This window comes from Varroa jacobsoni, unplaced genomic scaffold (assembly GCF_002532875.2).
Source record: "Varroa jacobsoni isolate VJ856 unplaced genomic scaffold, vjacob_1.0 scaffold_120, whole genome shotgun sequence".
Lineage (NCBI taxonomy): Eukaryota > Metazoa > Arthropoda > Arachnida > Mesostigmata > Varroidae > Varroa > Varroa jacobsoni.
In genome coordinates, this window is record NW_019213022.1 from 382,322 (window position 1) to 406,706 (window position 24,385).

The 24,385-nt window shown below is 45.4% G+C and overlaps 1 protein-coding gene across 6 annotated transcripts in view; it reads right to left on the reverse strand.

The window, feature by feature from the left end:
* LOC111266806 (latrophilin Cirl) overlaps window positions 1-24,385 on the reverse strand; it is a 263,176-nt gene that overhangs the window by 195,404 nt on the left and 43,387 nt on the right. The window lies entirely within an intron of this gene.

The window sequence follows — 24,385 nt, forward strand, 5'->3', positions numbered from 1 at the left end:
TCCGACCAATAATGGCTTAATACCAATAGCTTTGTTACATCTCGCAGACGCGACCCTGCGATTCGTCTTGCGGGCAGAATAGTGGGCGGAAAGGCACAAATTCGTGGCTGCCAGCCCAACAAGTCTTTCTCCGCTCACCATTACCCGTTGGCTCCGACAGACTCCGTATCGAAAAAGCTCCCTGTCCCCCCCCCTCTCTCTGCGATCCCCATCTGTCGGCCTTTTTGTGCACGCGGCCATGGCGGTGAGACGTCCATTCCTCTTCTTTTATGCGCGACTGGCATAAACGGAACTTGTCTTTCTTGGCACATTTATCGGGGGACCGGACTTAGAGAAATAAATAGGGATTGTGGGGAGCGTATACCGAAGAGGAGCGTTGAGGGTAGGGTAAAAACTCAGGTCTTTCACTTCATAAACATCAGAATCGCCTCCGGGGAGTGCCGGCGTAAGAATCGCACCAAGCGAAGACTGCGGAAAACGCACGGGCCCTGCAGGCAACAATGACATCGACCAAAGACCAAGGAAGAGAGTGAACTGTTCGTTCCTTTGCAAACCAGTGACGTTATCGAAATAAAGCTTACTCGACTGAGTCAGTATGCTGCGACATCTCCTCTGCAGTTGTGTCGCGTTCTAGCCTGAAGTAAGGTAGGAAGGGGCCTGCATTGCATACTGAAAATATGACAGCAAACGCTAGGATCAGCTATACGTTAACCCAACGCTCTAAATTTCAGAACAACAATTTTAGCTGTTCTCACGTACATTCGTTCATTTTCCTTAGCTTCAGTAACTGGAATCCCTACCAGGGAGTTGTGTGTACCTGATAGCAAACGTAAAAGGATCGCAACAAAAGGATATCCACTGATAAAACACAATGGAACAGAAAATCACCAAACCAGAAAGCATCCAAGGCGCTAACAATAAGCGTATTGATAATGTCATCCGGTGTTGTCTTGATCTTGGCAAGCATTTTGTTAAGGGTGCTTGCCGTCTTCTACGAAGCATTAATAAGAACGAATACGTCTTCAATATCTGCTTTTTCTCTTCGACTCACCGCCCAACACACAAACCTCTCTTGCACAGATATAAATAACTTACCTCGGTACCAATAGGAAACAAGTGTCCGTAACTAAATAGCTTATAAACGACCATAGTATTGTTTTTTCCTTTTAGGATATCATGAGAAAATGCCATAGAGAACAAACATCAATATCATCGAACGTCCACACACGTTTAAAAGACAAATATATGCGATGCTTTAATTAAAAGCAGAACCCAAACAAAAAACATATCTGCTTTTACGAAATGCTACAGTTTTCTTACGTAGCTTGCAAGTCAATTCATAATGACCTCCACTGCGCTAAGATTCCATTAAGTCGAGAGAGCACAGATGTGACGTCGTCTTCAAAAATTAATAAGAGAAGACCCGAAATAGACTTACTTCGAATCATTTGTTAGCAGGTGGCTCCGAAATCCAGACAAATAGATTTACTCTAGCAGACGAATTTTGTAATATTTCAACCGTCCACGTCAGTACTTTATATAGAATGTCAGGTTAATAGCAGGGTAAGGACATCTGCTTTGATGTCCCGAACAATCTATCAAATGGCCATTATTGTTTGATGGCATTACTAAGCTTCTGCTTCTGCTGAACTTACATAATAGACAAGATTCGCTGAGAATACATGACTGCATGCGTGGATTAAAAGTTTGTTACCTTGTTCAGTAACTGGCAAAGTATAGGATCGAAGGAAGCAGCACCGCACCAGGACCATTTCTTATGTATAATATAAGTTTTGAAGGAGCCGTACAAAAAGAAAGACATCAAAATGAGGACGATAACACGATAAATGAATGACAGGATACGCAAATAGTAGAGTAGATTGTCAATTTTATCCATTCTAGTACGTTAATGATCGATCAGTCGATCGGGCAAGTACTATTTCAGATAAACCTTTACGTCAAATTGCCACTGTGTACTGCTTCTAGCTGCAGTGTGGCGCTGAAACCCACTTAGTCCTATCTATTGTGTATAATTTATCCCATACTGAACATGAGGTGATCAAACGGTAACGCAGTGCAGAAAAAGACGCAGCGTAATTAAAATTTAGTAACCGTATTTCTGTTACAAAGTGCGGCACGTTGCTATGGGGCATCGAATCGGATAAAATCAGCTGCCCGCCGTCGCTGATGTCATCAGAGACGTCACAACAGTAAGGTATAATCAGGCAAGGTCGCCCGTAATTCCCGTTTCTATCGATGTTACCGCCGAAGCATTTTCCTTGCGTCTGTAGCAAAAAGAGCAGCTTTCGCTACCTTTCTAGCTTACCACACAACGATCTCTGATCATTAAGTCGAACACCGGCGATTCCCGAACACAGCCGGCCCGCTTGGGTCACGCCACGATAGCTTCAATGCCGTTCTATAAAAGTTGATGATAAACCCTTACAACAACCGTTGGTACCCGCTTGCTCGCTTCAAACAGGAACGTATCAGTAAAGACAATACTAAAGGGAAAAGTCCCGAAAGCAAGAATGAAAAAACGCGCGGCGTACCGGCTTCGGTATTTCACTAAAATTGCCTGGTGGTTAGCAGGCAAAAAAGGCTCAGTTTGATGAACAGGCACTGTTGAAGTATGCCGCTGCCGTCGTTGCTGCTTTTGTTGTTCAGACAAAAGTCGGCAAAGACCGAAGCCTTGAATACGCTTTTATACCCAATGTATATCCAGTTGCCTCTGGTTCAGCTAAGAACACATCGCCGCTAACTCTGCTCACTTTGTGCTTTTTCTCCCCAGGACCATATAGCAAGAGCTACTCCCATCGGGATATCATCTATGATCGCCGTACTTTATCTAGCCGTTAGTCCGCTTCTCGCATCTCCGAACGTCGTTCAGACTTCCAAGCCACCAGTTTGGTTGGCTAGCTCTTTGGCTGACTGACTAAAACTTACTCAACTTAATCCCTGGCGGGACGACATGAATACAGTGGGCTCGATTCCAATACGACTGCACTGTCCACTTCGGTGAACAAACAAGACGATAAAAACTATATTTCAATTAAACGCTTCAACTAAGGGGGGCTGTCGCCTCGTTGCGGAAAAGCGTTCTTGCTTGGCTCGTGCTGGGCTGGACTGGATTTTGCCGCAGTGTCCTGCTTCAGATAGAAGCCTCGCCGATCTGGGCTTCCCCTCATTACTCTGAACAGCCAGTACCTACTTCAATTACCATGCAAATCAAGATTTCCTTACGTTGTCATTCAAGCGGCACAGACCGCCGTGTGGTATGGCGCATCCACACATCAGGAACACCACATATGGAAGGCGCGTGCGTAGATGATGAGTAACCAGCTGCAGCTCTGAAGATACAGTTGTATATACATTCGTGTATAAAATATGAGGATAGCATGATGGTGGCGATAAGCAGTTCGTGGCAAAGATGGAACGAATCTCGCACAGCCATACAGATACAGTGTCACAGTGTAACGAAATTGAAAGCAGATAGGCCACGCAAACGAGAAAAAAGATTCGACGGTCCTCTGCAATTCCTTGGCAGCCCAAGTGACTGACCCAAGCAATGAACTAAACCACTCAATTGTCGAACGAAGCGTTGCCAGGCCGGCGCACGACGCCTTTTATTTGAACATCTTAACTGTATTGCTGTCTACTACGGCTGCTGTGACGGAAAGCGACGCGAACAATACACACACTTTGAATCATATTAGAAGTAGTGGCTGTACAACACAACGTGGATACTAGATTTTACCCGCCGTTGGTCACGCCAGGAGAGGCGGGCAAGCCGATGAGCGCGCTGTCGAGTTCGTTTTTCTTCAGTCACTTTTCCAAGCGCTGTCGCTGCCGGGGATGGCCCTTTCGCTGCTACTGCTGACGTGCGAGGACGTTCAGACGCCTGAGCAACCAAACGCGTCCCTTCTCGTGATTAATGTTTTCTGACTATCCCCGTAGACGATGACGACGACAATGACAACGACGGCCGTCGTCTCGAGCGGTTGCGTTTGGCCTTCCGCTGATTCACCCGCCCGCTCGACCGCCCAGCCGGCCGAGTAGTGAGCGGATCAGCAAAGCCGCACTTCCGAGCTAACTTTTTGTTTCGCTGCTGGGTAAAGTCGAGCCCTCAAAGCACAGCCGACTGCACTGAGATACTAAGGCACACCATCGTAATAGTAACCCAGAGCCAGAGATGCCGGAAGCAGCAGGAGCGCGTTCAACTGGCTCCCGACGACGCTTGCTTTTAGCTTCGCAAGCGGGAACAGGCGAGCTAGTTTCCTCCTTACTTTCCATGACTGTAGCCACTGTGCTGTCGTCGCGACTACGCTCTCCAAAGGCAACTTGAGCCTGATGAGCGGGTAAACAGCCGTGGGCCGATAGCGCTACTGTCGAAAGTAGCCCTGGGCTCAAGCCAGCTATGGGGTCTGGAGAGCCGACTCAATCAGTGGCTCAACAGCAGTGTGCAAGTGCAGGCAAGCAAGCCTCACACGAATGTTCCCCAATAAGTCCTTCAATGAGTCCGCTCGCCGTGAGACCGGCCGACAGGATCTCTCTCTCGCTAGCCCGCTTCATTGACCCCCCAGGTCCTCCATCACTGCCACCAGCACTGCGTCAACACTGTCTGTCACAAGCCAAAGAGAGAGCTTTCTGCATTTCCTTGTTCGATGACCAACTACACCAACTCTCTTTCTCTGCCTTTAGCATGACCTTCCGTAGACAGCAGCTACTACGCCACATGCTCGCCTGCAGCTGACGCCTATAAGCAGCTACGCAATGGAGCACACACTAGTCAGAGAATAAACATAGGTCACGCATTGCCTGGATGCACATCGTTATCGCTCAGTTGACAAGACGACCTTCGAACCCACATTACTTTTTGCGTTTGTTCCAGGCCCCTGATTAAGCCAATTTCAGAAAATAATGGACCTCGCACAAATGTAAATAACTATGACATATCTACGTGTTTTGCCTATTAACCAAATTAGAGAATCAAAACCCCATCATCTATCGTCTACCTAGGTCGCAAGCTCCTTGTACCTTTCATCACGAACATTCTGTCACAATCTCAACATTGCTACTCTAGGTTAAAGTTTGAAACAACAAGCTTTTCTGTAGCCTCATGACCGAAATAAGCCTGCAGAACTAGGGTAGGTGCTTACTTTTCGTAATGACAGACAACTTAATACTTTTATGCTCGCTCTAGCTTTTTCAGTAGTTGCTCTTACGGTCGCTGCTGCTGTTGTTCCTACTTATTTTAGTTCTCAACTCAGTTTTTTCTCACGCACTCTTATTCACACATGCTAACAAGTCGCGATGGCGAGGACTCATCGCTGTCTCGTGGCGAGAAGACTCCCAAAGGAAAAAATGACACAGCGAAGGCAATGCACGCATGAAGATACCACGCAAACCAAAATTGCCGCCGTTTCCGGAGGAGGAGAAATTTGCGAGAGAAGAAAGAGGAGGAGAAAGGGAAAAAGAAGAGTAAGAAGAAAAACGAAATTAGGTATTTCGTTGAAGCGCGCCAGGTTTCACGAGTTTTGCGAAAGAAAATGGCGAATTGTCGGGGAGGTGGTCTGTCCCTGGTAGGGGATCAGAAACACATGATCGCACCACATAATATGTTTCGCTTTTCGTCTCCTATGTTCGTCCCCCTCATCCATTTTCGACCCCACGAATCGTGTTCAACACAACGGCTATACTGGAAATAAAAACGAAAACAGTGGCAGTGCTAAATACTGTTGGCAGTAGCAGTAGTACCAGAGGCAGTAGCATTGGTTTGTACGAGAACTCTCACAGAACAGGAGCTGAGTCGTCAATGCGAGCAAAAACTGAGCGAAAAAGTCATCTGCTGACGACCGTAGCTTTTCTTTTTTTATTTTTGATTCATAAACTAAAGGTCTTATGAAATGTGTAATCAAAGCTTTATTTTAAGCATTTAATTTATACTGATTTTGGTGCTTAAGTGATGTTATTAATTACGTACCATAGTTAGATTGAAAGGCCTTTCAGATTTCCTTCCAGGATTGTACATCACCGCCAAATGTCGTCCGCATCAACAACGACAGACAGTCGCATCCATAGAAAAAAAAATACTTCACGGATCTATTCGTTTTCCCAATCACTTGAACAGTTGTTGACGGCTTCATATCATCGTCTCGTGAGTGAGGCGAGGTTAGCGCATTGTGCGCACAAATTCTAAGCTCGCTAAATTCTTCTGCCAAATCTGGTAACAGCGTTTTCTCTCCGCCAACATGACATCTGCCTCTATCACAAGTTGACAGTATTGCCAATAGACGTCGCTCATCACTCGTTGCCTCCCGCAAAACCCTTGTTAGAGGGCGTGACATCGAAGTTGGCTTGCTTTGCAGCGCCGTCCGTCCGTCCGTCCGTCCGTCCGTCCGTCTTCTTACAGTCCCATCGTTAATCGTTCAACTGGATTGAAGAAGTTGAAATCATAGTTGACGACTACGACTGCTGCTAACAGCTGACGTCGGCCATTGGAACGAGTTCAACTTCCAGTGACGCTGCCGTAGAGTCCCAGTTAGAACAGTAGTGGCGTATAGCGACAGATACAGACAAAGCACGAAGCACTTCGCAGTCGTAGTAGCATCAGCAAAGCTTCTTTTCTTTCCCATTGCAAAGGACCCTTATAATGATTAAGGACTGGCACGGTTTTGCCTTGATCGCTGCGCCCTTTCCTGCCCACTCCTTGGACCTACAATTATACGAGAGTATCAACGACGTCTTGACACACTACCAGTAATAGGAACTGCCAAATCACCTAGGCCCATTATATACCTGAATAATGTCATGCTATATAAAATTCCCACCATGCTTACCTATACGACCTTTTGGAATACCTGCTAAATCTAACCGACAACACGTTCACGTGCGAGCATTCGTGATATCATCCGAGTCGTCGTACCAGAGTGCAAGCGCAAAAAGATAACACACACTAGAACGTTAAGGTAATAATTGAGTGGGTTTATTTCGTACATTGAAGTTATCCCATAGAGACCGCATGACGCTGGGTGGTGCCATTCAACCTCTACGTGGTAGATGAATACATTTAATGGCTCGGACGCATGTGACGAGTCAACCTCTCCGTCTGTTCAGCGTAGCGAATAGGGAAATTTTACGGCTGTTATCTATAAATTGTTAACTACGCAAGCATAACGAGTTTGTGGCACAGTTTGTCCCGTCTACGCGCAACGATGATACCCGGCATTTGCGTCCTGTCTCAAATGAATGGATATAGTCGTATGTGTATAGACGTCTGTGTGTATTGATGCCGGTATATCACCTATTCATCCCTCCAAAAAGAAGAAGAAAAAAAAACAGAACACCAGCGAATAATGTTCCGCAAATATTTGCGAGATAACACACAAGGAACTCATTGAACGTGTTTGTTAAATCGCTCGATTTAGCTGGGCATTCCTATACATATTTAGCGTTCGATTTTGTGCCAGTACCCATATTTTTTCTGAAGATCGGTGCTATTTGAAATTCGTTATATTATAAATGCGTACTCCACACGAATCAGTGTTGGTGCCTATCGAAGGTTCAAATCAAATCGAAGCTTTCGAGCCCACAGAAGAAGCTCGGCAAGAAACATCTTCTAGCTCTTTTTCCATTCGCATGCTAATTCTTATCTTTCCTCTACATGTAAATGAACGAGTTCTACTTTTAACTGATGCGTTCAGGACTGTATTGAAATGCAACCTATACATTGTGAAGTACCGCATGCTTAGGCCACACTCGGGGCCTGCCCTGTTACCGTCGCTAACCGATACCCACACCGCCGGATCAGCGATTAGATGTCAGCGTAGCCAGGCAGATGTCCGTACACATTTCATCACGTGGAAATACCTTGCAAGCAGAACTAATCGGTCTCCGGCAGCATCGCGCCCGAAGACGTCAAGAAAATCGCCGGCCGAGCAGGCGAACGAGCAACTGGCGGGGCGGTGACGACGTTCAAGAAGCGATCTTTGTCGGGCTTGCCTGCCAATGTCAGCAGCCACAAAAGCAACGATGATAGTTGCGGAAACTTAGCCCAAATGAAACAAAGCGATGGCCACCGTTCAGCAATCGCGGCATAGGGTTGCAGTTGCTACCGCTGGCGTCCTTTCTGCCGTGCCATTACGGCCATCGCTGTTGCCGTTCGAATAATGAAGGAATCCTCTAAATCCAACGGTATAATCGACGCAAACAGTCAACAGTGGCGATGAAGAGCGAGTCACTAGTTATTATTACGGACTCATTTGGGCCCCAAAGATGACAGTAAATGCGGTTTGCCGATAATAATTGTTTACCAAGGCAAGAAAACTGTTCGCAAGCGAGCAGTTGTTCCCCTCCACGTTCTCGTGCCTAGAAAAACTTCAGATGCGATAGACGTTAGCTATTTTCGTCCGCGAGCTCCTTTTCGTTGAGGCGACGATTACGTTGCGATGTCAGCTTATTCACTGCCACCGTCGCCGCCGCCGCTTGCATCATGGGCATTACGCTTTCCATGTGTTTTCCTTCGTCCATCCGTCCATGATTCATCTAAAAGTAGCGGCTCAGGTTAGAAAAAATCGAACGGTTCATGCTGATTTCCTGCTGATTACGTTTCGGCCCTCGAAACAATGAGGACATGGAACATGGACAGAACTACATATTAGCTTTCCTACCGCCTCACCCGCCACCAGACGTATGCAGTGCTATGAAATAATCACGATAAGAAAAGCGAAACGGACGAGTGAAGCTACCGATCCCTGAATGATACCGATTAAAAAAAAAAACGAAAGAAGCAAACAAATGAGAAATAAAAGCGGGAGGAAGAAAAACAGCTATAAATATATAGTTTTCATGTTTGTTCTGCTACTTCCTGTAGTCGTGCTGCTTATCCAGCATTCGATGATGATTTTGTCTCCTAAAGTTAAGAGCCGCTCAGGAGAGTTAGCAGTACCAGCAACGATACTCACAACGACACAAAACGACAAAAGGCGGCAGACAAACAGAGATCATGCATCTCTCATCGTACCGCTTGCTCCCGCCCAATGCTCCCACACAGTCACATATTGCCACTACTGCATCGCTGCAACGCATACGAATACACAAATGGTGCCTCATTTTTGTCATTTTTTTTTAATATGATGACGACACAAAAATGAAAATTTCGACCAGTGGCAACAGCTAACTGAAGACAAAAATAAGATACAAAATTCACTTCGATCAGTAGCGACTACAGACTGACGGCTACCGAAGACCAGCATCCGATAGCAGCAGTAATCTAAAGAACGCCAGAAACGCTGGTGTTGCTTAGACTATAGTTGTTACAGGAGGACCTGTTCGTTTCCTGGAAGCTGCTTAGTTTCATCAAAAATTAGTGGGGGACTGCAGGAGCACTGGCGGCCATTGTTCCAGAGGACGAAGGTAGCAACGGCAGCGCTGCAGGTGTCGTTGGTTAGTATTCCCAAGGGTCCATAGCAAGCATGATTTTTAGGCGTCCCGCAAGCAGGATCTTTGCATTCGTTTTGCCATGATCTACATCAGCACCAGCGGAAGCAGAGCACTGTAGCAGCTTCAAGGGTTAATTAATCGACAAAAAAAAATATGGCGACATGCCTGGTTTCCTTCCACAGTTCGAACGGCCGTACAGCGGTGTGATGAGAAGGTTTTAAGAGAACTCGTCATAGCGCTCACAAGCGGCGCTACTTACCAATAAATTCGGCAATAGAACGCGTACCGGCAATCTGTCGGAGACCGCAAAGCTCGCCGCAAGTACAATTCCGTCACGTTCTCGCGCACCGCTCGAATCAACTGAGTCAGGTTCACCAGAATACCTTCTCAATGCAATTGTATGTACAACAGCGTTACAAAGCGAGTGGCGTAACAGAAACATTAAACGGCCATCAGTAACGCGAATATCGATACATCCTTGTTCATCCTTGCGTGGTTCCATGTTGTCACGCAGAGGATGAGGAGAACCGCGAACGAAGTTTGTATAGCTTTAAGCGCCGGCTAATCAGCAAACTTGCAAAGAAAAGAATCAACCCGAAACCCAATAGAGGAAGGCTATTAAACAACAAATATCAATGGTCAATCGTCCACTACTCCAGAAAACTGTGCGGTGCAAATAATAAAGGAGTTTACCGTTTTCCGAAAGGTACTAGGTAGAGGCTGGTAGGAACGGTTTGGTTCGTTTGGGAGTAGAGACGAGTTAGAAGGGCGACAACAGCTATACAATAAGCACAATAGCAGCAGAAGTAGCGAGAAGAACTGCGAATATTCCCGACCGGCTAATCTATCCATTGGTGACAAGTGCTCCGAGACTGGGGACGTGCCTATAGCAGGGGCAATGTAGAGGTGCAACTAACGGGCATTACAGAGCGAGCACAAAAAAGAAATGAAAGTATAAGAACAAAAAGACAAAGACGAAAGGGCTATATTACATCGTGGCAACTCAGCGAACCCTGAATGAAATCTGTAATGTTTCTTACTTAAATGGTTGAGCCGTTCGCTCTGTAGGTACGTGTTGCCGTTTCGGATAATGCTAACTAATAATATATAATGCACTGTAGATGGCTACACGCAACGGGAAACAGTGAAGTGTACAAACACGGTACAGAAAGAAAAAGCTATAAACTTGTTACTATAGATAACCTTCCGGTAAAAATATAAACTTTTTGAAACCATTCAGCAGAGGTTATGAAAGTTGTGCTTAGGATCAACAGTTTGGTACATTATGAAATCAGAGCTTGTTTTTCTCGCCTTCATCAGACGACTATATCGGGTATAGATTATTTCGCTACTATACGAACACTTTACGAACTTTCTTTTTTAGGCTACCCCTCAAAGGGATTTGAGATGATTATTAATTTTATTCAATACAAATAGCGACGAAAAAATCAACATCCACACCTAGTGACAGGAGACAAACGAACGTCTCCTTTGTTCTTGACTGTGCTTTCGCAGCTCTACACGTCGCAGCACATTGAATTAATTCAAAACGTTATTACAACTACTTGTAGAATGGCCAACGCTCGCGGACCTTCGAAAAACGCCAGAAACGACCAGCAGGCCTCTGGCGGTCACTAGAGGACAGCGCTGAAGTCAACCGTCAAATTTAGTAGTTAAGAACGTCAAGATGTTTTCGATTTAACCCACTTCAATGTCTTGAGACTGTGGCTTCTATCGCTGCTGGTGCTTCTGTCATAAATATCACGTTTCGATTCACCTTTACGAGCATATTACATGTAGGAATAGATGTGGGATGAAGAATTTGCGACAGCATGCCAGCTGTTGAATAGGCCACTTGACGCATGAGGCAGCCAATACGACCAGCGTCAACGTCCTTCTCATCGTTAGGTTCAAGAAGGCGACAAATAGCAACTGCCTTCAGTATTACTGAGTGCTGCACTGTTAGGGGGTTGCTCGAGACATTATTAATCAGCAAATCAATATATGCACGTATATGAACATAGTACTCAATGATAATAGCACTGCGTCAATCAGCGGGGGTGAAATTTGTTACTAGAGCTACAATAAGAATATGACCCCAGCTTACCATGTCAAAGCGTACCATTTACTCGATGCGTGCTGGTCTGATTCAGACTATAATAGAAACCTTTTATATACTATAATAGGAAAAAAACACTGCAAAGCGATGCAAATTTATGGTATAGAAAGAAGCTTTAGCGAATAATGCGAGCTGAATTTAGTTTGCATATATATATATATATATATACATATGGTTCTATCTGTAAACGTAACTATATGAGTAAGGTAGTCCTAAGCGAGGGGGTAATCTCGTCACTGGTCCGTCAGCTGCAAAACGGCCTGTTGGGGTTGATCGGAGAAACATTCAGTATGCCTTCCAGCAAGCCCAACCTCCGTGCACCCGTCTGGCTGGTTAGTATATTGAAGTAGGCGTGTGGGTCTCCTCATTTCCGACACATAAGCAGAGCTATCCGCGCAGAAGCTATAGGGAGAAGACGAAAGACCAGAAAGCGTGCAAATGGAGTGGATCAAAGTCGCTCTAATTGGACCACCCCAACAGTCGCAAACCGACACCAATGCGTCTAAACACAACCTCCCGTACTGCTTCGGCTATGTCCAGGCCCTCTCACTCACTCTTGCCGCCTTTGGGCCTTGTGGGTTCTCAGTAGCCACACCAGCATCCACTGTTAACGGCAGTCTCAAGAGTTGTGTTCGTCAAGCTATTTGCCCCTCCCCGGCGCCGAACGAAACTAGGCCGAAATGCTTGGAAGGGATGGTATCACATCATATACTTCGAGAAAGCAACCAGACGAGAGTGGTTGTTCCTTGCCACTGGTACCACGACGCAACGATGTAAACCGCTGGATCCGACTGCGCCGGCCACTCGTCGAAGCCGTACGAGTCGTGGAAAGCGCAGTGAAGGAAGGGGATCGTCGGAGCGTGGTGATACCAAGGGGTAACTAGTCGAGTCTACCGAGGACGAAGGCGAGCGGACTTCAGCTGCTCTAAGTAGATGGAAAAGGCGAACAGTGGTAGGAGTGAAGCTTCACCATAGCAGTAATAGCAGGATTCGCTAGTACTACATTGTGGTAGACGTAGTATTCTTGTTGTTAATGAAGATTGTTCACTCGTTCAGTCGCGCAACACACAAATACGGAACTGTGATCACAGCCGCACTTCTGTTATACAGATATATACTGTGGCCATACAGGGCTCGTCTGTGTATGCTATAATAACGGCACATGAGAGGGGAGGGTAGATCGGCAAGGCGCTACTGTACACGTTAACAACGGTTCGTTTGTTAGCTGCTACGCAAATACTACTTCCCCTAGTGCACTCCCAAGCTACAAAAGGCGAGAGTGAAGGAGTGTCCCGTGTCTACTCTGAGTGAATAGACGTGACAGTCCTACTGTAGCTGTGGACCGCTAGCCGCCAGAGAGCAGCAAGCCAGCATTCATCCCCCTTGACCTGACGATGTAGTTTCATATCCGTGCTGTGGCTGCGGATTTGGCCTAACCTCTCCGTAAGAGCTGAACGGCGCGCCAGGCTCATCTAGTCCCTGCCGTCTTTCCTGAATCACCATAGTCGCTAATGTACACTAATAGATTAAGCTAGTGGAGAAGAGCGAGAAACTGGCAAAGCATCTCCGTAAGGCCCACATAAGCACCCATACTTACACAAGCTCAGGCTTAGATGGAGGGCAGACACACCCCCTAAACAAATGCAGTCACCACAACAGGATCAATGTCTTAGTCTGTGGGCCGGTAGGGCACGTCGTGAATGCGAGGGTGAAACAGCAGCCTGCTTGTCGAACGATTCGGTTGCCTGCTACGCCACTGCTTGCTTTTCGCGTAAGGCGCGGAGGGGACTGCTCGAAGGGCCAACTTATTTCTCGAACAATCTTCCGCAAAGTGGACTCTGCCCTTCTGTCTCTCCTTAATAGCGCGACCATTCCCTAGCTAGCAGTCGGAATAGCTGCCGTTGACGGGAAGAACAGGCTGCGGGGCCGTTGACCGATAAAACACGACCCCACTGGCAGAAAAGGAAAAAGCCCTGAAACAAAGAGCCAACTCCCCCTTCTTGGCAGTGGCTGCTTGGCAGGTGCGGCTAAAACTCATCACATGGCACTGCACATCAGTGCCGTTGCATTACGGCACAACGAACAGCTACGTAAGTTATTCCAGACATTTTCTACAGCCAAATGAACCAATGTAAGGTAACAACAACAACTACAGAGCAGCTACGGGCGCGGCCACACAACTAGGTTTGCGTCACAGTAATCAACGGCTTACACCAGGTGCATGCGTTACCGGATATCACTCAGATGATTACGTGTAATAATGGTTTATCATAGTCTTGCTACGACATCCATAGTATATTTGTGTGTATGTATGGGGAGGCAACATAGGAAGGGGTCAGTGGGCTATCATAAAGTTTCTTGACGGTAACGTAATCGTCATAGAATTTTATCCTTACATAGAAATAAATACAGAGAGAGAGATATCTGAGACACGGCGTGAGCGAGAACGTGACGAATTATCCATAGTTTATGTGGATGGTATAAATATTCGACACTGGCCAGGTAGGTCGAGTAGCAGAAGCTACTAAGCGCAACTTTCTTCAACGAAAAGGAATTCCACGCTTACTGGTTGTCTAACTGACTGACCGCTGTGCACACATCGTCCCTTACTGATACCCCTCCTCTATGCGACTCCAACATCTTGTATATCTAGTACTGTACATTCGTTATGTATGGTGTCGATAAAAGCTATTAGATACTCGTTGCCAACCCCTGGCAACATGTATGATCTGTTACTAAAGCGAAATAAAAGCTACTCTCCCACCCGACACTAGATAGAACATTCTCTATCTAGTGTCGGGTGGACCATATACGCAAATGTATACCCGGAGAGGCCGTCTGGCCATATGTCCCTGGATGCCTGTTTACGTTATGCTTGAAGTCATTCAGATCTATTGTAGGGTGCAGCAGACTGCCGCTAGTACTGCAGTGGCAATGGTTCTTAAATCCGTCGAGGCTTACAGGTTACATTGTCGCTCTCTGCAGTTGCAGGCATAGATGAAATAAGAAAATATGGCCATATTAAGGTAATGGCCATTTGTTTCCACACAGCTGTACTGGCATTTACGTAATACACTAACTTGAATAAGCATATTTGCCTAAGCCTATACACTGAAAATACAAAAATACCACGATACGCTTGTCCCTATAAATTAGAAACGCTCGCACAGATGCAGAGTTTGCTATAATTTTTTCCTCACAGATTTTTTAGTTAACGATAACAAATTCCAAAATAGCATTTTCTGGTTTGCGCATCTGTATGCCATAGTATCAACGAGCAGAAAATGACCATATACAAGTAACAGTTATGTCATTACATCTGATATACCTTCAAGTAAATATGACGCTTTGCACAGAAAGTTAAAACGAGCAAACCGCATCACTCGAACGCTTGGAAAATGCACCTTGACCATAATCATATGATATTATAAACATATCGATGACCCTGAACGGAACGCTACTACGAGTGATAAAGGTGACCATGGCAAAAACCCTGCTTCTACTTAACTGTTCTATAGCGCAATAAGAAACTCGCATCATCTCTTGCGTCATCTGCCCCAAAAGCTGTTGCTTCCTCGAACCTTTTGATTGTGAGACTACTCAGGAAGGAAACCTGAGCGAGATTTCCCAGACCTTTCAAAACCACACAACGTTAGCCTTATGAGAAGCGTCGCACGAGATCGTCCGGCAAAAAGCTACGACAACGAACACTACTAGACCATCTCGCAGAGCTACTACAACTGCCCTTGCTAGCCCCCACATTTATTTCTGCTCTGTACGTTGAGTGCAGGAGGTTGGCCTTCTGCTGCTGCCTCTGCTTCTGGTCCTGTTTGCCTTATATTGATGGTCGGGCTCCATGAGTCTTCGGATTTCCCACTCAAGAGACATTTGGCCGCTGCAGTTGCTGCTGGTGGTTACCGCAACCCTATTCTGTCCAGACCAGCCGTTAGCCTCAACTTCTCCCTATTGTAGGACTTCCAGCTCCTTCCAAGGCCAAGACTTGCTACCCTGCTAAACCCCCAAACTCCACTACGCTTGTTTTCTTCACGGCAACACGTAATTCTTCTGACAATTTACTGCCGGTGAGTCCGGCTGTGTCGGGTACGCTGACCGAGACTAGACCTGAATCGACGAGTTAGACGGAAGGCAGGGTAGGCTTTTCCTCTAGTAGTACCTATAACAAGAATGTCGACGATTGCTGCTACAAAGGATCTTCTTCTAGAAGGACTTCCATGAAAGTACCCTCGAATTCAGAGCAGATCAGTGGTATGCATTCAGTAGAATAGAGAAATAGACCTAGGGAAATATAGAACAAATCGGAAAGAGAGAGGGAAAATTTGTACTAGGTCCAAGAACTTGGGCAAGAAGCGTCTGCCATGAAGAGGTGGCGCCCGGATCGCTCGATCAACAACAGCAGTACCCAACAAGAAAAAAAAGGCAACCGAGACAGTCGTTCGGGAAGTCGGTCAGCCGGCGACAGGTCAATGTACTGCTTGATGACTAACCATGCACGGCGTAGTTAGGACTGCTGACTAATTAGTACCAGCAACAGCACAAACGGTACCAGCCAATGCTTGCGGGGTGGCTACAGCTGTAGTCGCAAACATGGTTCAGACGCGATAGACGAGCAAATAAGACATGTGTCTTCCGGTGTTAAATGAATGCGATGATTGGGCCCAAAGTAAAATTGTTGATGGCTGCCGTAAGACCTGGCAGAAACAGTCACAATGCGCAATAACATACAATACTAATCAATGCCCCAGAAGAACTATGGACGTATAAGGGTGCAGGCCTCGCATTGCGTATGGGCTACGCCGAGTAGAAATTAAGAATGCTACGTTGAATATAATAATAATAATAATAATGGATAACAATGGTATATAGACAAGCACATGTTATAAAACGTAATCGCGCGGCTCGAAACCATTCGTCCACAGGTTGTTTCAGCTTTCGACTTTGCATCAGGCGTGTGCTCAGAATAATGCCAGTGAAAGTGACACGGGCCAACTTCAACCCTGATCCGCTGAGGTTTTGTCTGTCTATCGTAATGGCAGGCCTTCTCTCTCTCATCATTAGTATTCAATGACGTCTGTTGTCCCAATAATCTGTTCAATTTAATTGCTTGTATCCGCTGCAACTAATAAAGGAAAGGCGACGACCGAAGACAATTTATCATTGAAATCGACATATCGTGTATCGGTACATGTATTCAGATTCGCTTGAACGCATCGATGCGTCTGTGCCTCGAGAGTAGGTTAATAAGAGTGTGTGTTTATTTTATTGAACGCAATGCTGACCAAGAGGTTTCTTGCGGAAAGGCACAGATGCCTTTGCAGCCCCATTTGCTTTCCTTATCTAATCCTTAATGCACACTTCCAAAAGCAGGCAGAACAGGCGGTCCAACTGATAAATTGGCAGTAGCAGAACGGCGTCGCAGCGGCTTGTCGCCATGGGACTTGTGCCCTTCTCTTGTTGCTCGCGTATCCACGCATGCCCCGCGTGCAGGAGTACTTTAGCCAGTATCCGAGTCGATAGAGGCTAGAAAACGTCGCCTTACCGTTAGCCGTTGCATTGTTAACGTGTTCAAATCACGATAAGCTAATACTAGCAGCCATAGAATCCCGCCTGTCTGGAAAGTAGCTGATTCGTCTACCACTGGCGAATTCTTATAGACTTCGATGATAGGTGCCACTTCAGTCCACCGCTCTTCACCCTTCCTTGTCGAGCTGCCCCGACAAGGAATCGTTTTCAGCCAGTTCAACGGTGACCTGGGTCGCGGCTCCTGCCTGTTCGCCTCTAGTGACATCCTTACCATATTCACCCTTCATGATTAAGGGGCTGACGTTGCCAGTACATCCTTGAAACACTATAGACCGATCTGCCTCAAAAGTCCTGCTGCTTCAAATTTATATTTACTGATTACTAATTATTTATATACTGTTAGTACGCATTGTCTCAATTGGATCTTATTGGGAAAGTGGTTTTCAACATCCTAGTTTACCGGATTTCGACTAGATTCGGATAATATTCTCCAAGGAAACCGTTCTCATAGCGATAATGACGGACCGTTCCAATGCTTATGGAAGGCGCATGCATGAAGTACAATTCATTGACCAAGTGGCTCTTTTCGACCCTCCGGTACTTTACGAGTAGCACGAAGATAGGTTAGGTGTCAGGAGCGAAGCAGGCTGCCAGTGTTTATAAGATCAGGAGGAAGAAAGGTTGGCTTGACTTTGCCATCGACACTTGGAAGTCACAATTATTGTACCCGACCTTCCGCAATAGACAATACTACCCCCTGCCCTGGCCTCTCGCTCCCTCACGCGATAACATAACGACCCCAGCGCTACAATATTGCCACGAGCACTCGCTCCTGTCAACGACTAGGACAAGACCGTTGGATTGTAGGCTGCCGGCTCTGTTGATCTCTGGCACCCGCTTCAGCAGCAAACAGACAACAAACAGAGAAAAGCTCACGAAGAGTGAAGCGTAGACCAGCTTGGTATTAGTCACTCACCTAGTTTTGCCGCTGTTATTTATCTGGCTTGAGTTCTTTTCTTCGTAGCCTCCACACTATAGTGCATTGCATTGAACATTGGAACAGACCAGTAGCTCTCGTCGAACATGAGCTCCATCGTAGCATAGCAACGGTATTATTATACGACAATTTTGAATTACATTGAAATAACTCTTCGACTGTGAATTGTTGGCTGTTGACAGCGACGACGAATAGAACGACAACGACCTGAAGAACTCCTCATTCTTCCTGTCGTAGACATCACGATGATCTACATCTGCCGTATACTGTCCTTATGTGAAACGATAACTTAGCAAGAGCCCCAAACCGACTACATCACCGGATCATTTCACCATTATTATATCCCTCTTCAACTCCATCAGCCGAACGGCTGGCTCTAGCTGTAGAACCTGGCTGACATCGGGCGTTGACTTGAGTGACTTGTTCCCAAAGACAACCTCTCCGTTTGAATACTACTACAACGCGGATCCTTGGCTTTGCCCCCTTAACTTCGTCCTAGCGAAAGCCCTTCTCAGTGCCAGCAACCACCCGAGGCAAGCAGCGCTCTCAGGGACAAAACGATTTTCGAGTGGCATACATCACCGCAATGAAGGCACTAGTCAACGCTGAGTCGTGCGTGGTTTGTTCGGCCGACCCTTTGCGGAGGATTCGCTTACCAGCGCCGTTATCCCATGTTCTCGGTGGTTCCAACAGCCATCCACTTGGAGCATGCCGAGCTGTCTGCCAGACGCTGCGACCACCTTGACATAGAATCAGCGCGGCTCAACCATCCATGCCCTTTCAAGACGATAAAAGAGCTGCAGAAAGAGACAGAAAGCAAGTGGAGGTATAAACGGCTTCAACAAGCGACCGCGACCTATGCGTTACCAAACTGCCCACGAGGCGTGCGTTGTCGTCATCGCCTTTGACAATTTCTCCTTTTACGATCCAGCCTATAACGATATTCCTATTCTCTACGAACCACTGAACCTATCGCTCAATCGAATCGTCAGACCGTTCACACAGGGTATGTTCGCTAGCCACCCACCATATGTTGCCGCAAAACGCCACATGTGCTTCAGTTTGTACGTCTTTAAGTACATGTGAAACGCTCGAAGTATACATTATATTTAGGAAAACATCGACTGAAGCATCCAACATTCATCTTGCGTACTTGAGTTTTCTTTGTAGCGTTGTCGTGTCATCTTTTCGTTCTGTGAAACAAATCAATCAAAATGTTTTTGATCGTTAGTTCATCCACACAAAGACGAGTCTAAATTCAGCTACGGTTCAGAGTCAACGGCACAGATCGTTGAGCATAGCGAAGTAACGTTCTATTATTTGTATTTCTAGAGAATGAAGACGATCTACAAAATGTCGGTCGTTCCATCCATCGAATTATTTCATCCTCGTTCACATCTGTTCGTTGTTTGTTGTGCATTAGACGAGACAAAACTGTTCGCAAAACTTCAGTAATAACATCGCGCAGCAGTTTTTTCGAACACACGTATATAGCTTAAAAACAATGCCTATATTAAAGGAGATGTTTATTCATCGAGCACATTGGCAAAAGGCACGTTTTGCGGTTAAATGGAATTGCAACCTTCCGTACATATTTTTTTGTCTTTGTATCTGTTTTATTTGCTCTCTCCCTTATTTGCCTCCGACTATCTCCGCCACAGCGAAGTGTCATCTTTTGTGTCGGCCAATTCCCATATGCTACAAGGTGACCTCATCGCCAAATCTGACGATGGAGACGAGTCGATGACCAATCTCCTCGACTAGGCGGTCATTCCGCGACGCACCGTTAATCTCTTTGGTATATCAAAGCCACGATGGTAATGACAACAATGAATGTTGTTACCCATCGCCATTGCTGTTGCCGACGCCCCTCATGTTAGTTAATTATGTTGCAGTGAAAAATGTTCGTCTGCCCCTCATCTTTGTTTCAACCTATACATCTAGCCGCTCTATCTTTACAGATTTGCTGCTAACAATATCATTTCGCTCTTGCTTTGTAAACAAACGAAGGCTTAGCAACGAGGCCCGTGACCGCGACACGACACGCACACGTTTACGCATCATGTCAACTGTGTACACCCGGTACGATAAATTGTACCATTTTGTGTGCTATCATATACACTGGGTGGCGCGTCTAAATAGAAAATTTTCCTCATGCTTTGCTATTGGTGTTCACCATGACAAGTTAATTGTTTTCTTCTAGAAAAAGTGGAATTTGGCTGTAGCACTCACTCTCCCTACTACGAATACCTGAAAAGGTTTTCCCAGTTTAAATGCAACATTTGAAACGAGGTGAAGTTTGTATCGTCGAAGGCCGGCAGATTATTATCGGACAAGAATCACGCAGCTGCTAGTAGTACCATCACTAATATAAACGATCATACCAGCAGCAATGATACTAGTAAGCCAGTGATCGAGACTACCCGAGAAGGACCGAGTCTGGAAGGTAAACGGAAAGACGGAGCAAGCGCAGCGAGATGTCGGTAATTAATGACAGCCGGGAGTGATGACGTCTGCCGCGAATGATGGTTTCTTCTCCTCGTTTACTGAATGACTCGATTTTCATCAAAGGAACAGCAGCAGCGGGCAAAACGACAGCGTCGGTCGCTGCACTGGCACCGGAAGCAATTATCGGCCGCGCGAACGAGTATATATCTTCATCTCATCATACTCCCACTTCATCCACTTATTCTTCGTGGTGTTGCTTGAGAGGATGAGCGTACGCCTACATTCATATTTATTTGCGTAGAGCGATATATTGTGTTTCATTATCGCTGTGTTGTGTTGCCCTTCGATAGATGAGAAGCGGGTACGATTTGGTTTTTATTTAGTATTGCGATACGTATATATCGTGAATATATTAGAATAGCCTACATCTTCGCTTACCTCAAATTTGCGGGCTTGCAGATCCTTGGACAGTCGTATATGGATCATAAAATATTAAATGATAGACGCACCAGACATACCTCAGCGGCGAAGGGCCGACGTAAGAGGTACGGGGCACAATTACATGAGCATCTGCGAAGGTCTTGAAGAGGAATTACAAGCAGCATCGTTCTATAACAGTAATAATTGACCAATGCTGTTTATACGATGTAAAATAAATGGCGAGCGGGAGCATAGGAGGCAAGTGACGACTTATAAGAGGCCAGTTACTTTAGCATGGTTGACAATGCATGCCTGTTGTATGAACCTGGTAAATAAAATTTATTGATCCATAAATAGATAACCAAGTCAATAAACTACAGGTGATAAATAGTTTGAATTCCACGCCCAGAACTGCGTCAACACTACGTCCGACTGGTGCCGGCTAACTATCCCGATCGAAATAATTATGATCGTGCACCAGGTACAACCATAGAAATAGTGCATCTGAATATCTCATATAATAATCTCAGTTATATAATGTATATATATATATCTATACTGATATGCCACTATCGCTGGTGGACAGAAGAGGAGGGCTTTGCAGACGGTTATCGCTAGCGTCATCCCGTGGGTTAACGGAATCAACTACATTAACCTCTCCGTCATCATTACACTTCAACGTTCGGCACCTACTTGATACGCTAGCTTGCACAATAGCATCATTATGTACCGCTAGAGTATTGTTAATTGTAGGCCATGATATTTACGTGATGAATCATGCACAGTTAGTTTTCAGACGGCCTTTTTCAGCACTTGTTGATGTCAGCATAAATCATCTTCAGGAGAGAATTAAGCAGAATGAAAAAAACAGTCCATGCCAGCACCGGCAATCGACACCGAGAGGAAAACATGTCGAGAAGTCAGCGGTAGCTGTGAGTCCGCTGGATAACGAACTATCTGCTAATAACGGCAGTGTGCGTCAATAATTGACGAACGACTGCCCGTTGCGACCACGCGCTCTCGTTGTACCCCTCAAGAGGACGGCAACAACGTCAGCACAGTGTACATATATGTGTGCGACGACAGCTGTAGCTGTTGTGACTTCTACGTTTGCAGAAAGGTTTGTAGTACAAGAGATTTCTACAACTATGACTGTACAGGAATAACATTAATAGCAACAAATTATGGCGGCACGACGTTAGTCTAGAAACTAGTTAAAATGCATGTAGCCACGGCGCCATTCGGAGCGGCTGGTAGAGTAAAGGAGGGCAGGACCGAAGCAGGTCGACTTACCAGCATCATAAGTGTCACTAACATATCGTATAACAACGACAACAGGACAGCGAAGTAACGCCGTTCAGGGTAACATCATTGGTAGGATTAGCGAAAGAGCGAACCGCGCTATTCTTTTTATAACGGGTAGGTACTTCCTATACAATTGAGCGATTCTGTATTGCTAGATGCATGTGTTGCTGCGTTTCCACCACGCACCATTGCTGTGTGCTTTCCATAGTCCGTCACGGTGGTACAGTATATGGTATAATACGGCGTCTAAAGTGAAAAGTTTTCCCATATCTAAAATATTTAAGACCTGACATTCCTGACGGAATGTTTGTTTAATATAATTACTCGCCATTACCATAAATAGTAATCCACGGGGTTCAAATCCGGCTGTTCGACAGATAGATACGTTCATACCTCGCTCTGCAATATCAACAGAGATAAACCGATGGGCTACTTCGTCGGAAAACATAGTCTTCCTTCACACACTTCGGCTATACACGACTTACACAATCGTTTGTACGAATCACAGATAAGGTAGGCCTCTTCAGTGAACACGATACACAGAACATGAACCTTGAGCAAAAATTTGTTTCTCCTTACGATACGCACATGCTTTGAAACGCAAGAAAACCAGCTATCATTTCTGTGATTAGTCTCTACATTATGAATGAAAAAGTTCTCGTCAAAGAAAAATCGAAAACCATTTAGTCGAAGGAATTCAAACAACGCCGGTGTAATCACTTGCTTTTATCTTCCTCAGAGAGTACCTGTCTGACCTTTGCGACTTATGACTTATATCTCAAGTCTTCGTAAGCAATCTGCAACGCTGTACCCTAACTTACAACTCCCCTGATCGAAACAACGGGATCATTAGAAGTGCACTTGGGTCACGGATGGCACCTATTCATTCTTTTTAGATATTTCACTGTCTTTTCTCTGCCGTGGGAATCCGGCGAGCTGTCGTGGAACCCTATATACGTACACATATGTGATGCGGTAACCACTCATTACGTGTAACTTGTTACTCATCAACATCAACGCAAGCAGGAGCAGCGGTGTATTGTGCACTTATATACAGTTCAGAGACAGGATTCGAGCAAAATTAATTTCTGAACGCTAATGATGCCCCATGGTGATAACAAATCGAATGAATGAAGATTACCCGAGAACAGTGATTGTGATATTGTTTATATGCTACACTTTTAAATTCCGTCTGTGCATTTATGTACGGCAGCCACACGTAACGAACAGAGGTGGTCTTTCGAGACACCAATAGAGGAAGACAACGAAGATAAGGAAGGGAGGAAGAGAAGTCAAAATCGGAGAAGGGAAGGCACTATAATGTAAAGGTGATTAATTATTGGCAAACTGTTTTCGATGTTGTCGGCATGACAAAGACTCGCGCCGCATCTTCTTGTATACAATAAAATAATCAGTTTTAATAATGCACAGGTTTATTCTATTAAATCCTGTCAAGGAAGATTTTATTTGACGTAGTTAATTTACAGTGGACGAGTGGAAGCATCTGTCAGGACAAATAAAAACGCCGTGCCAAATAGTTACAGGCTGTATTAACTATAGGAAGTTACTCGTGGATACAAACTTGATATTATCCGCTTGCATGTAACTTCAATAGTGCAATAAAAACAATAATCCCGATAATAAAAATGAGCTAGCTTAGTTACTATCTGCATATCATCTGCTGTGTCCTTTGTGTCGGTCGCTTGTCAGAGTACGCTATGGGGGGCTAGGTTGGGTTTGCTGTCTGCGTGAGAGAATCCACACGGCGCGCGTATTCAAGCGGCCGCTTGCTTTGGCGTTGTAACGTCAAATTAGGAATAGTTTCATTTCGTTCTATAAATCATTTTCATTCTATAATTGACTCGTTCATCAACTCTCGCTAGATGTAACGGTTGTTTCTCGTCCTCATGATTAATAACCCATATCTTCTTTCTCCCTCCCTCCTTTTCTCTAATTTTTGGGTCGCAGCTAACTTTCCTGCTGAGACATATCACACTTCAATGGTGCCTTCACACTGTGTTTACCGTTTTCTTCCCTCTTTCCCTATTTTCCTATATGGAAAGTGTATATATATATACATTTATACATATATATGTGTACTGTTGCAAAGACGC